General features: G+C 38.8%; 1 protein-coding gene and 1 pseudogene across 3 annotated transcripts in view; both read right to left on the bottom strand.

The window, feature by feature from the left end:
• Positions 1–16,695, bottom strand: part of PDZD8 (PDZ domain containing 8) — a 193,814-nt gene that overhangs the window by 72,675 nt on the left and 104,444 nt on the right. The gene's annotated exons all lie outside the window — the stretch shown is intronic.
• On the bottom strand, positions 5,865–8,139 carry LOC132593612 (gamma-aminobutyric acid receptor subunit alpha-5 pseudogene; annotated as a pseudogene).

The following is a 16,695-nucleotide window of genomic DNA, read 5'->3' as shown; positions in this document are numbered from 1 at the left end:
CCCCAGCACCCTGTCAGAGGGCCTTCTTCCTGGTTAAGTGCAGGGCATCAATGTTTCTCATCTGGCCCTCGACCACCTATTACTAGGCTAAGTTCTGGGAGAGAACGGTCAAGAAGTTGGGAGCTCCTTTCTTTGACTGAGTTCCCACTTGAGAAACAGAGACTACCTTGGGCATAGCACACTAAGAATACTGAGGCCTTGATAGTCCTTGCCCTGGCTCATGAAACAGTGGTTCTACGCCAAGAGAGGCAAGCCAAGAGAACCTCAGGCTGCTACCACCCCTCATCCCACCTCCATCTAGGGTCCAACAGCTAGAGTGGGGGTGTCACTCACAGAGAAGCTTGCCATTGTTTCCAACCCTAGCTCCAGAGCCCTGGCTCAAAGATTTTGCTGAGGGAGAAGGAGAGGGAAAGGCAGGACATAAAACAGCTCCTAAACTCTTCCCACACTTTGATTGGATTTGTGTGTAGAACAATGTCCCAGGGCATTGTTGAAAACAAAAGGCACAATGTCAGAGATTTAACACTCCACTAAAATAATCCAGGCAAATCACTAAAACACAAATAAATAAATAATAAATCCTGGGAGAGGGGGACCAGTATCCAGAGTTACTACAATATATTATCTAAAGTATTTGGTTTCCAACAAAAATTATGAGGCATATAAAGAAACAGGAAAGCATGATCCCTAAAGCAGAAAGAAAGCAGTCAACACAAACTGCCAGTTAAAGTGACCAGGTATTGGACTTAACAGAAAAAGACTTCAAAATAAGCCCTTACAAACATGTTCACAAAAAAATTTTTAAAGCATGATTAAAGGAGTAAAGGGCGGTGTTATGACAATGTCACATCAAATATATAATATCAATAGATATAAGAATAATTTTTTAAAAAAGCAAGTGGAAATTCTGGAGTTGAAAAATACAATAGGGACTTCCCTGGGGCACAGTGGTTAAGAATCCACCTGCCAACGCAGGGGACACAGGTTCGATCCCTGATCCGGGAAGATCCCACGTGCTAAGGAGCAACTAAGCCCGTGTGCCACAACTACTGAGCCCGTGCACCACAACTACTGAAGCCTGCGCGCCTAGAGCCCGTGCTCTGCAACAAGAGAAGCCACCACAATGAGAAGTCTGCGCACCACAACGAAAAGTAGCACCCGCTCACCGCAACTAGAGAAAGCCCGCGTGCAGCAACAAAGACCCAAAGTGGCCAAAAAATAAATAAAATTTTTAAAAAAGTACAATGCAATTTTGAAGTTCACAAAAAGGGTTCTGTATAGTAGATATGAACTGTCAAAAGAAAAAAAAAGTAGTGAATTCAAAGACAGAGCAACAGAGGTTATGTAAGCCAAAGAACAGAGGAAAAAAATGAAGAAAAATAAACTGAGCCTTAGAGAAATGATACCATTAAGAATACCAACATACACATAAAGGGAGTGCCAGCAGGAGGGGAGGGGAGAAGACAGAGAAGAGCAGAAAAAATATCCAAATGGAGGTAGGTAGCTAGTAAGCCCCCAAGCCACAAATTATGTGATTTCATTCATATGAAAATCCAGAATAGAGAAATCTATAGAGACAGAAAGTAATCAGTGGTTACTTAGGGTTGGGGGTGGTAGATGGGCTAGGAGGATGATGGGTGGAGGGTATGGGGTTTTGTTTTTGAGGTGATAAAAATGTTCTAAAATGACTGTGGTGATAGTTGTAATATATCTGTGAATGTACTAAAAACCACTGAATTGTAGGTTTAAATAGGTGAATTATATGGAGTATGAATTATATCTCAATAAAGCTACTTTAAAAAAAACTTAACCCAGTTACCCAGAGATAATTGCTCTTGTCATTGCTTTGGTATGTAAATGTTTAGTTAGAATTATCTGATTAAAGAAACAAAACCATAAATGACACAGCTCCATTAAAATAACTTAAAGCCCCTTTTAAGGCTTATGAAAAACAAAGATTTGCTGAATGGCTACCATACCAGGTACTGACTGTATAAAGCATTTATTTGCTCACTTAATCCCCCCAAACCAGGCATTAGCACACCATACATAACGAAACAGTCCTAGAGGTCTAACAAACACTATACACTGGAGCCAAAATTGGAACCTAGTTTCCTAGCACTGCCACAACAGAATACCACAGACTGGGTGGCTTAAAAAACAGAAACTTATTTTCTCACAGTGGAAGTCTAAGATCAAGGTGCCAAGAGGGCTGGTTTCTGGTAAAACCTCTCTCCTTGCTTACAGACAACCACCTTCTTGCTGTATCCTCTCATGACTTTTTTCTCTGCACACATACTCCTGGTATCTCTTCCTTTTCTTTTAAGGGCACCAGCCCTACTGGATTAGAGCTCCATCCTTACGACCTCATTTAACTTAAATTACCTCCTTAAAGGTCCTATAACCTCAAATACAGTTACATGGAGGGTTAGGGCTTCAACATTTTGGGGGATACAATTTGCCCATAAAAGAACTCATAACTCTGCCCATAACTCTGGAGCCAGTTCCTGAGGCTGATTTGATTACCGACCTGTTTTCTGCTGGAATACATGCTCTAAAGCTGGTCTGAAGTTATCTGACAAGGATGGTCATGGTTTCACATATATTACTGTGCTTGATCCTCACTCACAATAACATGGTGAGGCACATTGCAAATCATTTCCCCATTTCACACAACAGGTTCAGAGAGAGCAAAGAGCCTTGCTGCAGACTGCATACTTTATTAAAAAGTTACATGAAGATATATGCCAGCAAAATGAGGGCCTAAAGCAAGAAAGAAGAAAGTGATCCAGAAAATACTGGATCCAAGTCAAGAAGGCAATGATGTCCTAAACCCAGATGACAGAGGTCTGGCAAACCAAGAGAGAAGTCCAATTTGGGGAAGGTGATGAAAACTCCAAGAAGGAGATCTCCAGGAAATAGGGAATGAATCGAAGAGGCAGAAGACATGAGAAGAGGTTCATTTTTCAATTAAATCTTGAAGATTTGGTTAAGGCAACTTGGTAAGAGAATAAAAAAGAATTCAAACTTGACTCTAGGACCATAGTGCTTTAATGGCACAAAGATTCTGAAACTGGAATATAGAAAAGGAAGCATAAACTTGCATATTAGGCAGCTCTGCAATAAAAAAAAATTGTATAGACCTAACAATAACATAAATATTTCAATAAAGGAAGATTTAAGTCTGAACAGAACATAAATGTTATTATATATAAATAAGGACATAGTTCAATGAATGAATTGAAAATAGTGACATAACTAGATTGGGAAAAGACAGAAGGGAAGGTGAGAGAGGATATCACTTAGCTAAATCTTCATCTATCTTAGCAGGAAGTCAATCAATAGAAAATATCTAAAGTCGCTGAATCAAGACAGCTGTGACTTTGTTGAGCAAAATATAGGTAACATCATAATTAATTACTATAGCTAACATTTACTGAGTACTTACCACATAATGAAAGTCATTATATTTATTAATTCTCACAATTCTATGGGATAGGTACTATAATTAATCTCTATTTTGTAGATGAGGAAATTGAGACACAGGTTAAATAACTTGCTCAAGGTTACACAGTTAGTAAGTAGTGAAGCCAAGGAAAGAATCTAAGCAGTCTGGCTTCAAAACCTGTGTTATTAATCACTGCCTCTTAAAAGTTGTTAAAAATAGAAATAGTACTTATGGCTACTTCTGAAGAGTGTGACCTAGGGGAGGAAAGTAGAGGCTTTAGGGAAGTAATTGTTGATTTTAATTCTAAGTCCTTCTGTTATATTTGATTTTTAAATTATGTACATTAACTCAAATGAAAAGACAGATAATATCAAATGTTGAAAAGGATGTGAAACTGCTAGTGTGCCATAACTACTTTGAAAACTGTGTGGCAATTATCTGCTACACAGGGATAGATGCTTAACCTATGACCCAGAAACCCTAGATATCCAATAGAAATATGCATAAATGTACACCAAAAAACACGTATAAGAATATTCATAACAGCAATATCCAACTGTCCATCAACAATAGAAGGGATAAATTGAGGTACATGTGGAAGACGCCACAGCAAATATAATAAACAAACTACATCAATACACAATAACATGGATTAATCTCACAAACATACTGTTGAGTCAAAGAAGCTAGAAAAACGATGAGTGTAAACACTATGGCTCAATTTATGTACAGTTAAGAAACAGGCACCTCCCTGCCCCGCACCCAGAGCACTGGTGGTAGAAGTCAGGATAGTAGTTACTCTTAGGCAGAGCAGGGAAGGTAGTGTAGCATATGAGGGACTTTCTGGATGCTGGTAATAATTCTATTCCTTGTTCTGAATGCTGTTTTGTTCATTTTGTAAAAATTCATTGAACTATATTTTTACAGTTAGTGTACTTTTTAAGCAGTGAGTTACACTTCAGTAAAAGTTTAAAAGAAAAAACATATTTAAAAATATGTGTTACTCTGATAACATTTTTAAAATACATATTTAAAATTTTACACCTACAAGAGACGCCAAGCCTTCTTCTCATATGTGGATCTGAGATACTCTTTTTTAACATCTAAAATATGTTTTTGCTCCAAGATGTTTCTTCAAGACTGTTCTATAAGCACCCTGAATGCCAGCTGGTGACATCTCCATCACATGGCAGCAGTAAAACCGTTTGCAAACACTGTGATCTTTAGAGAAAAAGGGTTTACTACAAACCCAATATAAAAATATTCTGCAGTCTAAATCTACTCTTAACTTCAGCATGGGTTCTTGTGTCCTTGCCAAAATAATAAATCTGCTAGAGTTTTCAACTCAATAAAAGGGAAAACTTTCTAACAATTAGAGCCAGTCAAAAAGGACACAACTGTCTCAATGCACTGCGTGCCTCTATCTCTAAAAATATTCAGGTAGAGGTTGGATGAGGCTTCGTCAAGGAGGGAAGGTGTTGTATAAAGAACACAAAATTTAGAATCATACAAACATAGATTATGGTCCCAACTCCTAGAGATTTGTTTCAGAATAATCAAGGGAGGGGAGCGTGGGAAGATACAGATGATCAAAAGTGGCCACAAGTTAATGATTGTCTGGCTACATATAATGGGGTTCACTGAATTCTTAAGTCTTAAGTTTGAAATTTCCCATAATGGAGAATTAGAAGTTTGCTGTGTATACTAAAACAACTTGGGTTCTCTCTTCCTGTTTCCTTTCTCTTCTATATTTTCCTTAGCAACATCATTTGCTCTCACTGCTTCTATAAATTCCATATATTTATGCTTAAAAGTAAATGGAACACCTTTTCTTCCAACTTGCTCCTCCTCTGTTTTACTGGCACCACTGATTTCATAGACTCTAAGAAACCTGAAGTTACCTTTTACTTCCCCCTTTCTCCAGCCAACCAGTTCCACCTCCATTTCCCCAACTTCATATTGCTAAAATATATCTTCTACTTTTCTTCTGTGTTTCCCACTGGCTTGGTTCAGGTTTTCAATGATTACTTAGAATTTTATGACTTCTAAAATTGTGTTTCCTCTTCTTTAAAAAGACTATTTTCCTTTATTTTTTTATTTTTTATTTCTTAATGAACATTTAAGATTCATATATAGAAGCTAAAGCAATAAGTCAATCATGAAATAACATACAGGGAAATAAAATGGAAAATAACTCATTTACAATTTCTCGCCACTGAAGCACTACACACTGGCTGCAGTGAGGTGTGGTCAATGTTTCAGACAGTGGATGCTCAGGCTAAATGCCAAGACTGTCATCACACTACTTTTTAAGATCTTTTCTTTCTTGATCATTGTTCAGTTAGTGGGGGGAGTCGGAGGGAGAGAAGTAAGTTTCATTCCCACCTCCCCCACAAAAAATATTTTTTAAGCAGTTAAATTTTTCCTTGGGGAAACATTGTATCTGTTAATCTAATGTACCATATATTTCTGTTATTAAATGTCTGCATAAATATTTGTTTATTCTATTTCTTAGCATAAGATCATGCAGTACTTTTAATTTCAGAACAGTAAGAATTATCAAAGGTAATTAGTTTTGTACATAAATGCCCAGTTTCTTTTTCAATGAAAAATGTGCTCTTTGTGATATTTGTTTCTTGTGAGAGTTGGTCAAGTAATAATCATGGAGTATTTCCTAAAATATTTATTTGCTGGGAAAATTTGTATGAAATGACATTCAAAGTATAAAAAACATTGTTAGGTAACACTTGGAACAGTTAAAAATATACTTGTTTGTAAACTATCAATGTAAGATACTGAGCATCTGAGTGTCAGAGCCATTGTCTCCTGTTTTTCCAGAAAGTGGCTTGATTTGTCAATGTGACATCTTTGAAACATCTGACATTATATATAGAAACATCAAGGCAATATTATTTGTACATATTATTAAATATGCAAAAATTTCCTGAAAGATAGTGCCCAAATAAGGGAGGTCTCCCAAGCTCAACCTCTCCTTGGTGCCCATCACTGAACGTATGGCTGTCTTGGAGTTTGGGAGCATGGCAGCTCATTTTGGAGAGGTAGCCCCTTTAATGACTGGCTTCCTATTCAAATATGTTGCCCAGTAAACTAGGCTGAAAGTGCCAAACAGGACTGGGAATATAATTCGGGACATTCTGTCGTTCTTGCTGATGCTGTTGTAAGTCTTTTTGTTTTCAGAAGTCTTGTCTTCAGGTTTTACTGAGGCTGAAGAGGCATTTGAGGTCCCTGCAGGGGTCTGCTCCTTTGCGATGTTTGGGGGGGTGGGTCATCTTTCCAGTAGTATAAGCATTTGTTGATTTATTTAGTGTAAGTTCACACTCCTTTTTCTTGATCTTGGCTGCTTCCAAGGCTTTTTGGCCGTCCCAGGCTGGGCCTGTCTTTGTGAAATAGTTGACGGTGGCAAACTCGATCAGCGCAGAGAACACAAAAGTGTAGCACACGGCTATGAACCAGTCCATGGCCTTCGCATAAGCCACTTTGGGCAGAGAGTTCCGGGCACTGATGCTGAGGGTTGTCATGGTCAGCACCGTGGTCAACCCAAACACTGTCCCGGCTGGGACTGATTCTCGGTTCAGCCAAAAGGACAATTGCGACAAGATCACAGTCATTACGCAGGGGAGATAGGTCAGAATGACAAAGTACCCGGTCTTCCTCTTCAGATGGAAATGAGCCGTCATGATTGTGTATTCACCTGTGCTGGTGCTGATGTTCTCTGTGCCCACTGTCCGCCTCATCAGGTGGTATTGGTTCAGCCTGGAGCCATCTTCTGCCACCACCACCGACTTGGTTGTGCCGTTGGTCCAGACATAGACAACTTCGGAATTAGGATATGCACAGCTGCCAAATCTCAGAGGGCAGGCATGGGCCTCCATCGGGAAGTCAAGCTGCATTGGGCGCTCTGCCGAGATGGTCAAGCGCACGGTGTACAGCAGAGTGCCATCCTCCAGCCGCAGCAGCTTGTTGGGCGTGGTCATGTTGTGGGCGATGGACTTCTTCCCATTGTGGAGGAAGGTGTCTGGAGTCCAGATTTTGCTGGCAAGGAGGTTGTTGAGGGGCAGGCGCTGCATGGGACCTTTAAACTGAAGGCTTTCGTCTTTCCAGCTTTGTCAGAAAAACATGTCTATGGTGCATTCCATTTCCGTGTCAGACACTGGGCCGAAGTTGGTGACGTAGATGTCCGTTCTCACCTGAGTACTACGCTCTCTGAGCCCAGGCCTCAGTCTGCTGTCGTAGCCATCCAGGAGCCCATCCAAGATCCTGGTGAATACTGTGATGTTGTCATTGGTTTCATCTTTTACAGAACTGGTTGGCATTTGTGAAAAGCCAAAGTGACTGGCTAAGTTCATGGAAATACAAAACAGAAGGAGGCTTTTGATCATGATAAAGCTAGAGAACATTCCATTGTCCATTCCCAATAAGAATAATAGCTGAAGCAGATGAATTTGGAAGAATAACTGTTCCTTTCTCCACCTTGATCTTGAAGCTTTCTGAAATATTTGCCACGCGTTCAAAGTCAGCAAGCTACTCCTTGTTCTGCAAGGTGCCTGCGCGCCGGCCCAGGAAGGCAAGCCGTTGGCGAAGGTGCATCCTCCTCCTCCTCCGCCTGCTCTCAACCAGCTGGCAGGAGCGGAAGGCCAGTGCGGCGTCACCGCCCCATGCCGCCAGCGCGAACTGCCGCCAGCGCGAACTTCCCCAGTCCTCTCGGGCCGTAAGCCCCCGGTGCCCCCCGCGCTCCCGCTGCCACCCTGCGGCTCTGCTCCGCAACCGAGGCCGCGCTCTGCCCTGCTGCAGATCCCCGCCCCCCCGCAAAAAGACTATTTTCTTAACCAAAAACAAAAGTCTGTGCCTTTTATTTTCTTTAATAAAACGCTACCTCACAGGATTATTACAAAGATTTAGGAGTTCATACATGTGAAGCACCTTGTAGAATTCCCAGCATGTAACAGGTACACGAATCCTGGTTTTCTTCCTTCTCTGTGCTTGAGTCTCATCAAACTGGCTCCTTACTGAATCCCTAAAGATATCATACAGTGTCCTGATTCTGTTCCTTTGCTATTTCTCCTACCTACACTGAACTTCCATCCCATCTTCCTATGTCTAAAGCTACACTATTCCTTAACAATCAGCTCAAATGTCACCTCATCCCTTCAACAAATATGTTTACTGTATTCAAGAATAGAGAGACCAATCAAAGTCAGGCACTCAGAGACTACAGTCTTATTTCATGGTCAGGAATACAAGCGTCACTACATCCCGCCTAAGGAAGAGAGTAGAACATGTAGATATAAATTAGGTAATTGGGAGTCCTGTGTGGTTTTTGCCTTTCAGTCTGACAGTCTTGACTCTCTCACATTAGGAACTAGCAAACATAAGTGTGCTCCCAAATCTCCTAAACCAAATATATAAACTAGATAAATCAGTGGTGATCGTTTCAAAATGTGTCTTCGTTTACGTTCTTCAGAGGCACCTCAGTGGTCCTTTAAATAATGAGTTCTCCTGCTGCATTTAAATATCATCACAAACCTCTATTAGCCATAACTTGTATGGTGCACATTATTATGCAAAGTATGGCACACTAATACAAAACTACACGTAACTAGAAAGAAAACAAAGTACAAATAGTTCGAAACATTCTTAATTTTCTATATTCGTAAACCATGAACCTAAATTTCAAATCTATTTTACGTAGACATTTCAACTGATATTACATTAAAAAGACAATTCATACACCAAGCTCCTCCACACTTAGCAAGGTTAACACAGCCACATTATTTCTCCTGAGAGACATGTCTGCCTGCTAATCACTCTGATCCCATAACTAGCCCCACACGGTAAGCTCCTCTTCACTATTCAAGTTCTCCTTCAGAGTCACCTCCTCTCTAACCAGCACCCCTACCCCCACCCCCACCATCTGGTCATTGCTTCCCCATCTGTGTTCTAAAAGCACTTTATACACACTTCTGTTATGCCACTAATCACCCCATTTACATGTCTGTCTCTCTGTAGTTCTCCCACACCTCCCACTCCTCCCAACTAAATAGGGAGTTGCCTGAGGAGGGGAAACAGGCAGGTAGTACAGAACTGTGGTAAGATCAGACTCTGTAGCCAGACAGCTTGGCTTGGTATCCCATTCTGCTGCTTAGTAGCAATATGACCCGGAGCAAACTCTTGCCTTTAAGCCTCAGTTTCCTCATATGCAGAAGGAGGATAATAATTACACCAACCTCACAGTGCTGTTATAAGAATTACATGAAATAATTTAAAGCACTTAGCATCCCTCACTTCTCAGCTTCTTTGTGACATGGTAGTTTAAAGCAGTGTTAAGGACACAGGATTTAGTTAGGGCTTGGTTTTGAATTTTAGGTCCAACACTTATTAGCTTTGAGACCCTGGGCAAGCTATTTCAACTCTGAGAGCCTCAGTCTCTTCATCTGTAAAAGTAGGATAATAATTAGCACCTATGTTAGGGTTACTGTAAGGATTAGACAAGGAAGTTCACATAAAGCATCTGGCACAGGGAAGTGCTCTAGAAATATTTCCTATCAAGCTTTCTATTTATTTATTTGAAGGCTGGTCTCCTAGAGACATGTCAGACAGCAAACTTCTTCCCTTCCACAAGGAACCATATCAGGACTCAGCATTCGCCACATATGATGTTCAAGGTTATAGCTGTTTGTCTTCCTTGGACTTCAGATTTCCCATGGCCATGATTTCAGTCACTATACTAGTTGTGCTTTGTGAGGATATAAACTTGCAAGTGCAAGGAAACAAGTTAATAATAGCCAGTGCGCTTTCCTACCTTAGGTATCACCTTTATACCTCCGTGTCATTAAGCTTTTTAACTAAGGCTTATATTAAACTGAATATATTAAGAAACTGACTTAAGGAAACCCATGCAGAATTGTTCTATTTATGGAATTCCTTGGTGTGCACTAGGTTGACAAAGTTCATACTTGGGAAAATGATTTTAATTTCTGTACTCCTAGGGAGAAAAAAGTACTCCTAAGTGGTAATGAAACTAAAACGAACAAGGATAACAAATACCGTTACAAAGAAACTTTTCCCACCTGCTCATCCATACACCGTCTACCTAATACGAAAGGTTCACTTTTATCTAAACTCCTAATTCTGCACAGACTGATCAAGATCTAAAATGCTTCAAAATTTTCTGAAGCGGTTTTATATATACGTCGAACAAGAGTGATAATAGAGGCTGCAAGTCCCTCATAACAGAACTCAATAGCTGGTGACTCAAAGATGAGTCAATGTTAACTGATCTCCTATGCAGGAGAGAGATAAAGTATCAAATGAGATGAGTGGCTCAGGGAACCAAAGTAATTCTCTTGACCATGTCTAATAAATCGCCTATCTTTTTATGTTCATCATAACCTACAATGTGAACGTCTCTTACCATAGCCTATGATCAATTAAATTGAAACTCTCAGCTTTCACAAAGCTAAAAAAAAGGGCAGAGCAATGAGAACTGTCCTCAAATCCCAACTCCTTCTATTCCTCTCTACCAGCTTTCCAATACATGCCTTTGAATAAGGGAATATAAAAATGACCACTTTACATGACTCTAGCACATTTACAAATTACATAATAATTTCATAGACATCCTTGATTCTCGTAACTCATAACAATGTACAGCATTATAAGTCTTATTTTACATATGAAAAAACTAAGGATGAGGAAGTTCAAGTAATAGCTTTCTGTGATCACATAGTAAATGGTACAGTCAAAACTGCAACACATCCACCCAGCCTGTGCTCCTTACAACACCAAGATGTACAAGCAATACTATAAAGCAACAAAAAATAATGTATGTATTTAATATTCATTAAAGCTGACTCAGAAAGTGAGGCAATAGGGGTATCTCCTTTACATATGGCCAAAAATAAATAAACTTCAGGTTAGACCAGCAGTTCTCAAATATTCTGTTCACAGGGCCCCTATACATTTTAAAAAATTATTAAGGACTCCAAAAATCTGTTGTTTATATGGGTTATATGAATTCATATTTGCCACATTAGAAACTAGAAATAATACTTTTAAACATAAGACTACAAAAGCTCACATTCCATTAGCCTTCAGGGTGATGATGTCATCGCATATCAGGAAACTCCTGGAAAACTCCATTGTACACTTATGACAGAATGACAGTGAAAAAGGTGAAAACATGTTTGTATTATAATGAGAATAGTTCTGACTTGGTAGACTGCCCTGTAAGGCTCTCAAAGTCCAAAGGGGTCCTCAAACCATACTTTGAAAACCATTAGTAACAACTCTTAGTCATGGCAAATCTTCTTAAATTCCAAGTTGTAACTCATTATTTTACTTTAAGTACACTGTTTCTCACACTAGATTAAAAAAAATCTTGAAGGAAGGAAGGACTGTTTTATTTATTCCCTCATTGCACTAATTCTCTTTGCAGTGCACTGTGCCCTGGACAAAGATGGTATCAAACAATTACTGAGTAAACTGAATCTCTTCTGAAATCTAGTGGATGGGGGGAAAGAAAACATCTTATGCCAAAATTATCACTTCCCTACTATGCAAAGATAAGAAAGATGAAGTATGTAACACAGAGGTCTGTCTTAAGTCAGTTAGCTGTATTGAACAGACAGAAACTCCATTCCAGATATGAAGTAAGAAACAGCAAAAGATCTGAACAAGAGAAATGAGGCAAAAGTTAATACTTTAAGGTTATAAATGTCCAGCTTTCCCCTCAATTTTCTCTATCCAAATAAAAGTAGCAAAGCATTTTCTGAACTATAAATGATTTTTAATATTATCCATATCTATGCTACACTTAGTTCATAACCCAATCACCTAACTAAAGTCAAACTTATTAAATGAAAATATATTAAAGATGATTTGTACCTGCACATTTAGGAGAAATTCCTACATTAGACCTATGCAGAAATAACAGAGAAGTGAATAATAATGCCACCTCATTCTTTTCTCTAAGAACTTTAAAAACTTTAGATTTTTGTTTCATTCAGTATCAAAAATTACAAGTTACATGACTTACCCAACTATACACTAAATAAAGAAATCCGCAGTAAACAGATGTTCCTCATCATATAATCCTACTATTTCAGGGCAAGAGGCTGAGTTACTTTCAAGAAAAACCTTAAGACCACAGAGGCTCCAACAATTATTACCACAGATTCTGGTCTAAAATGCTTGTTGACTGGCATGAATCTCAGAATGAATCCAAATCCTAACTCTATAGTACTAAAAAATTCAAATAGTTTGAATAATTTACTCAAATATTTTAAGTAAGCAATTTACCCCTAAAATGGCTTATAATTTAGATAAATTGTATTCATGGGCTTTACTACAGACTAAGATGGTCATGAATTTTCTCCTTACACTTCACTAATTTCAAAATAGCTGAACTAAATTCAATCTGTGCTATCTACCACTCCAGCAACAGTAAACAAAAGCAATCATATTTTGCTACAAACATTTACTTAAATTTTTCCCATGTCAAGAGTCTGCAATTCTAGTTCTGATTAAAATCCAAAGTTAAATACTGAGAACTAATAACCTTTCCAAATATTAAAATAGATGAGACATAATCTTCATAAACTTTCCAAAAATAATATTGTACTTAATAATGGTGAGAACAAAACAAAATTTTCAGTGTATTATAAAAATAATTATCACAATGAAATTAGCTATGGAAGAATGGCTCTTAACTTCAGCCTCAGCAAGTTTCACAGAACTAAAAGCTTTGAATTATTTACTTGCTTGACCAAATAACTCAGGTAGCGAGACTGTGTAGTCAGCAACCACATTCATCCTTAGTAATAAGTATGAGTATAATCTAATATGCATGAAAAGCTATTGTGTGAAAAGAACAATGAGTGCGCACACCACACCAGATGCACTATTTGGTAGATACTGATGTCTGCATGAAACAGCTGTACTAAGAAAACAACACAGTCATTTTTCAAAACAGAGATTCTTGTAGCCAGCTACTAAACAGAAATAATAGCTCCCCCATTATTGCTACTTAAGATTTTACAGCAAAGAAAACAATAGTCACTTATAATTGCAGATTATATAGGAGGATATGGAGTTGATCCTGGCAGAAACACCATTTCTAAACATACTTAGGTTACAAATACCTATTCAACTGGCACATACCTCACCAACGAAACAAGTACACATAACAGGTACTTAATACAAAAGAATAAACTCAACTAAAACATCTTTACTATGCTTGCTAATCAGCATTTTTGTTGTAAGTACATATCCGGAAGAATTATGCTGGGGAGTGGGAAATTGTGTAGCCTTTTTTTTTTTTATCAAAGTTATGCAAATCAAAGCATGGACATTCCAGTAATCCACCTACCATATCATCAGCCCCATTCTCCCTACAATACATGAAGAATTTATGGGCATAAAGATCCAATGGGCTGATTAGAGAAGAAATACATGTTCTAAAGCATTCTGCTGGTTTGAGGAAAACTGGTAATTATGCACCAAACCAGTGAAAATAAGTTTTATTGTTATTCTGTATCAGTCCAAGGGAAGGATGATAATCTGCGGTTTATCAATATTGGAACTTTCCTAAGAATGTGAAATTAAAAACCAAGGCTTCTGGAGTGCCAGAGAAGGCTGCAAACACATTTGTGTTTTGTCTTTGTGTGTGGGAATGAGAGGAGGAGAGATGGTGTCAGTAAGGTGCCTGACAGACCTTGCAGTCAGCACTGTGAACTGTTGGAAACCTCAATCAGCATCATTCGAGTGCGTGTGCATGCCTGTATGTGTGTGCCTGTGTATGTGTAGGGGAGAAGGCATTCCTCTTCAATACTGATTTTACAATCAGAACTGGGTTATATATCATCAGTCTGTGTTTATAACAACAACCTTCAACCATTAAAAAAAAGGTTAATATGTTCTATACATTCTATTGAAAGAAATTCAGTGAACGGGTATTCTTTAGACAGACTAACTTCAAAATCCCAGGACTTCAGTTACAAGGCTGAGTTCATTCTGTGAAAATTTATTAACTGTATACTTACGATTTGGGCAGTTTCTGTATATACACACAGAAATACACACACACACACACACACAGTATCAGTAAAAAGTTTGTGCAAAAAAAAAATTCTGCGTTTAACAGGCTAGCGTACTTTTTTATATAGGATAGTCAAAAAGTGATATGGAAGCAAGGAACTGAAAAAGTGAAAGGGTAAGCTCTTTGGCTATCTGTGGGAAAAACATTCTTGGAGAAGGTCTAGCAAAGGCCTTGTGATGGGTGCAGCTTGGAGTGTGAGAACACCCAGAAGGCCAGAAAAGAGTAAGTGAGAGGAAGAGTTATAGAATATAAGAGTTACAGAAAATAAGGTATGGCCAAAAGTGGAGTAAATCAGTTAAATGACTTAGACCTATGCATAGTGCCTGGAGAAATGTCTATGTTACACCTACAAACCAATTTTCAGGGTCACATTTATATTATACTCTCCACTTTATTATTAAGGAGAAAAGGATGGGGAGATGGAGAGGGAGGGGGAGATGGGGAGGGGAAGATGGAGAGGGAGGGACAGAGGGAGAGACAGGCACCTCCTCAGCATATAAGAGGCTTGTATTTGTGTGTTTGAGCATAAAGCTGGGGGTACAACTCAAACTTAATGCTTCAGTATATCAGAGGAATGAAATTAAAACGGAGAGGAGTACATTTATTCAGCAGGTATCATATGTGACATTTATTATCTCCAATTAGATAGATATTATTTCCGTTTCCATTTTACAAATCTGGAAACTGAGACCAAGAGAAGATAAGGCCTTTTGTCCAAGGTCTTTTTGCACGGTAGAGTGCTGAATGCAAGTATACGTTAATTCAAAACTCTATCTACTGGAATAGACAATTTAAGTACTTCCCTATAGCTTCAACCAAAAGAATGAAATAATTCCATGGTATTGCCAGTCTCTATGTAGCACCTGCAGTTCTACTCATTTGAAGGTAAATATTTAACACTTACACCTCATTTTTCCCTAGTACAAATATAGTAAGTATGTGGTTTTATGGGAGTCCTAGCAATTTGGCAAGAGAGATTTCGAAACTACTCTGTAAAACTTCTGCTAATGACCCAGTAGTTGCTTTATGACTTTCCAATGAAGTGTGAAGTGCTCTCATGCCATGCCCAAAGTGTTGGTAGGTCCTATGACTCTATAAAGGAACAAAGGGATTTAACGGCACTTGTTTCCTGGTGACACTGTTCTGAGGAAACGGAGAATGTGAAGGGAAGAAATGCTGGGTCAGTATTTAACTTCTAAAGTAGATATTTAGTGGTAGAAACTAACTAACTTGTTCGTATTGAACAACTGATTCAGAAAGTCTCAGCCTGCTATAGGGAATCTTACTAAGAGAAAAAAAAGAGACAGGTTATACTTTCTTGGATAGTGAGAGGTTTTTTAGAAATGCCTGAGCTGGGGCTTCCCTGGTGGCGTAGTGATTAAGAATCCGCCTGCCAATGCAGGGTACACAGGTTCGAACCCTGGTTAGGGAAGATCCCACATGCTGCGGCGCAACCAAGCCCGTGCGCCACAACTACTGAGCCTGCGCTCTAGAGCCCGTGCTGCACAACAAGAGAAGCCAACGCAATGAAAAGCCTGTGCACCGCAACGAAGAGTAGCTCCCGCTCGCCGCAACTAGAGAAAGCCTGTGCGCATCAAGCAGGACTCAACACAGCCAAAAATAAATAAATAAATAAATTAAAAAAAAAAAAAAAGAATAGAAATGCTGGCACCATTGAAGGCATACAAGAAGGACAGCAAAAGTATTAAGTGCTTAATATTTGTTTTAGCAGGTTAGTTTTAGTTATATTTATGGAAAGTTGTATCCCTCTGTGTTTACTATGCAACCGGGAGTTAATGACCCCAGACAGGTTTCCAGAGGACTAAAAATTCCATGAAATTAAACTGTTTATGCATTTTTCTGCAGAGTATCCACAGTTTTCATTAGCTTTCCCAAAAGGACCCTCAAAAAAAGGTTTAAAGGTACCTTTCAACATATATGCGTACACGTTCCTTTTTTGTATGCACTTAACCATAGTTTTTTTGTTTTTTAGGGTTTTCTGTTTAAGGATTTAGAGCAGGAATTAGCAAACCATTTTTTATAAAGGGCCAGATAGGATATATTTTAGAATCCGTGGGTGCATATGGTCTGTTGCACATTCTTCTTCTTCTCTCTCTCTTTTTTTTGAACA

Source organism: Globicephala melas, chromosome 16 (assembly GCF_963455315.2).
Source record: "Globicephala melas chromosome 16, mGloMel1.2, whole genome shotgun sequence".
NCBI lineage: Eukaryota > Metazoa > Chordata > Mammalia > Artiodactyla > Delphinidae > Globicephala > Globicephala melas.
The sequence above is the reverse complement of the archived record's forward strand: the minus strand, read 5'-3'. Positions and strand labels throughout refer to the sequence as shown.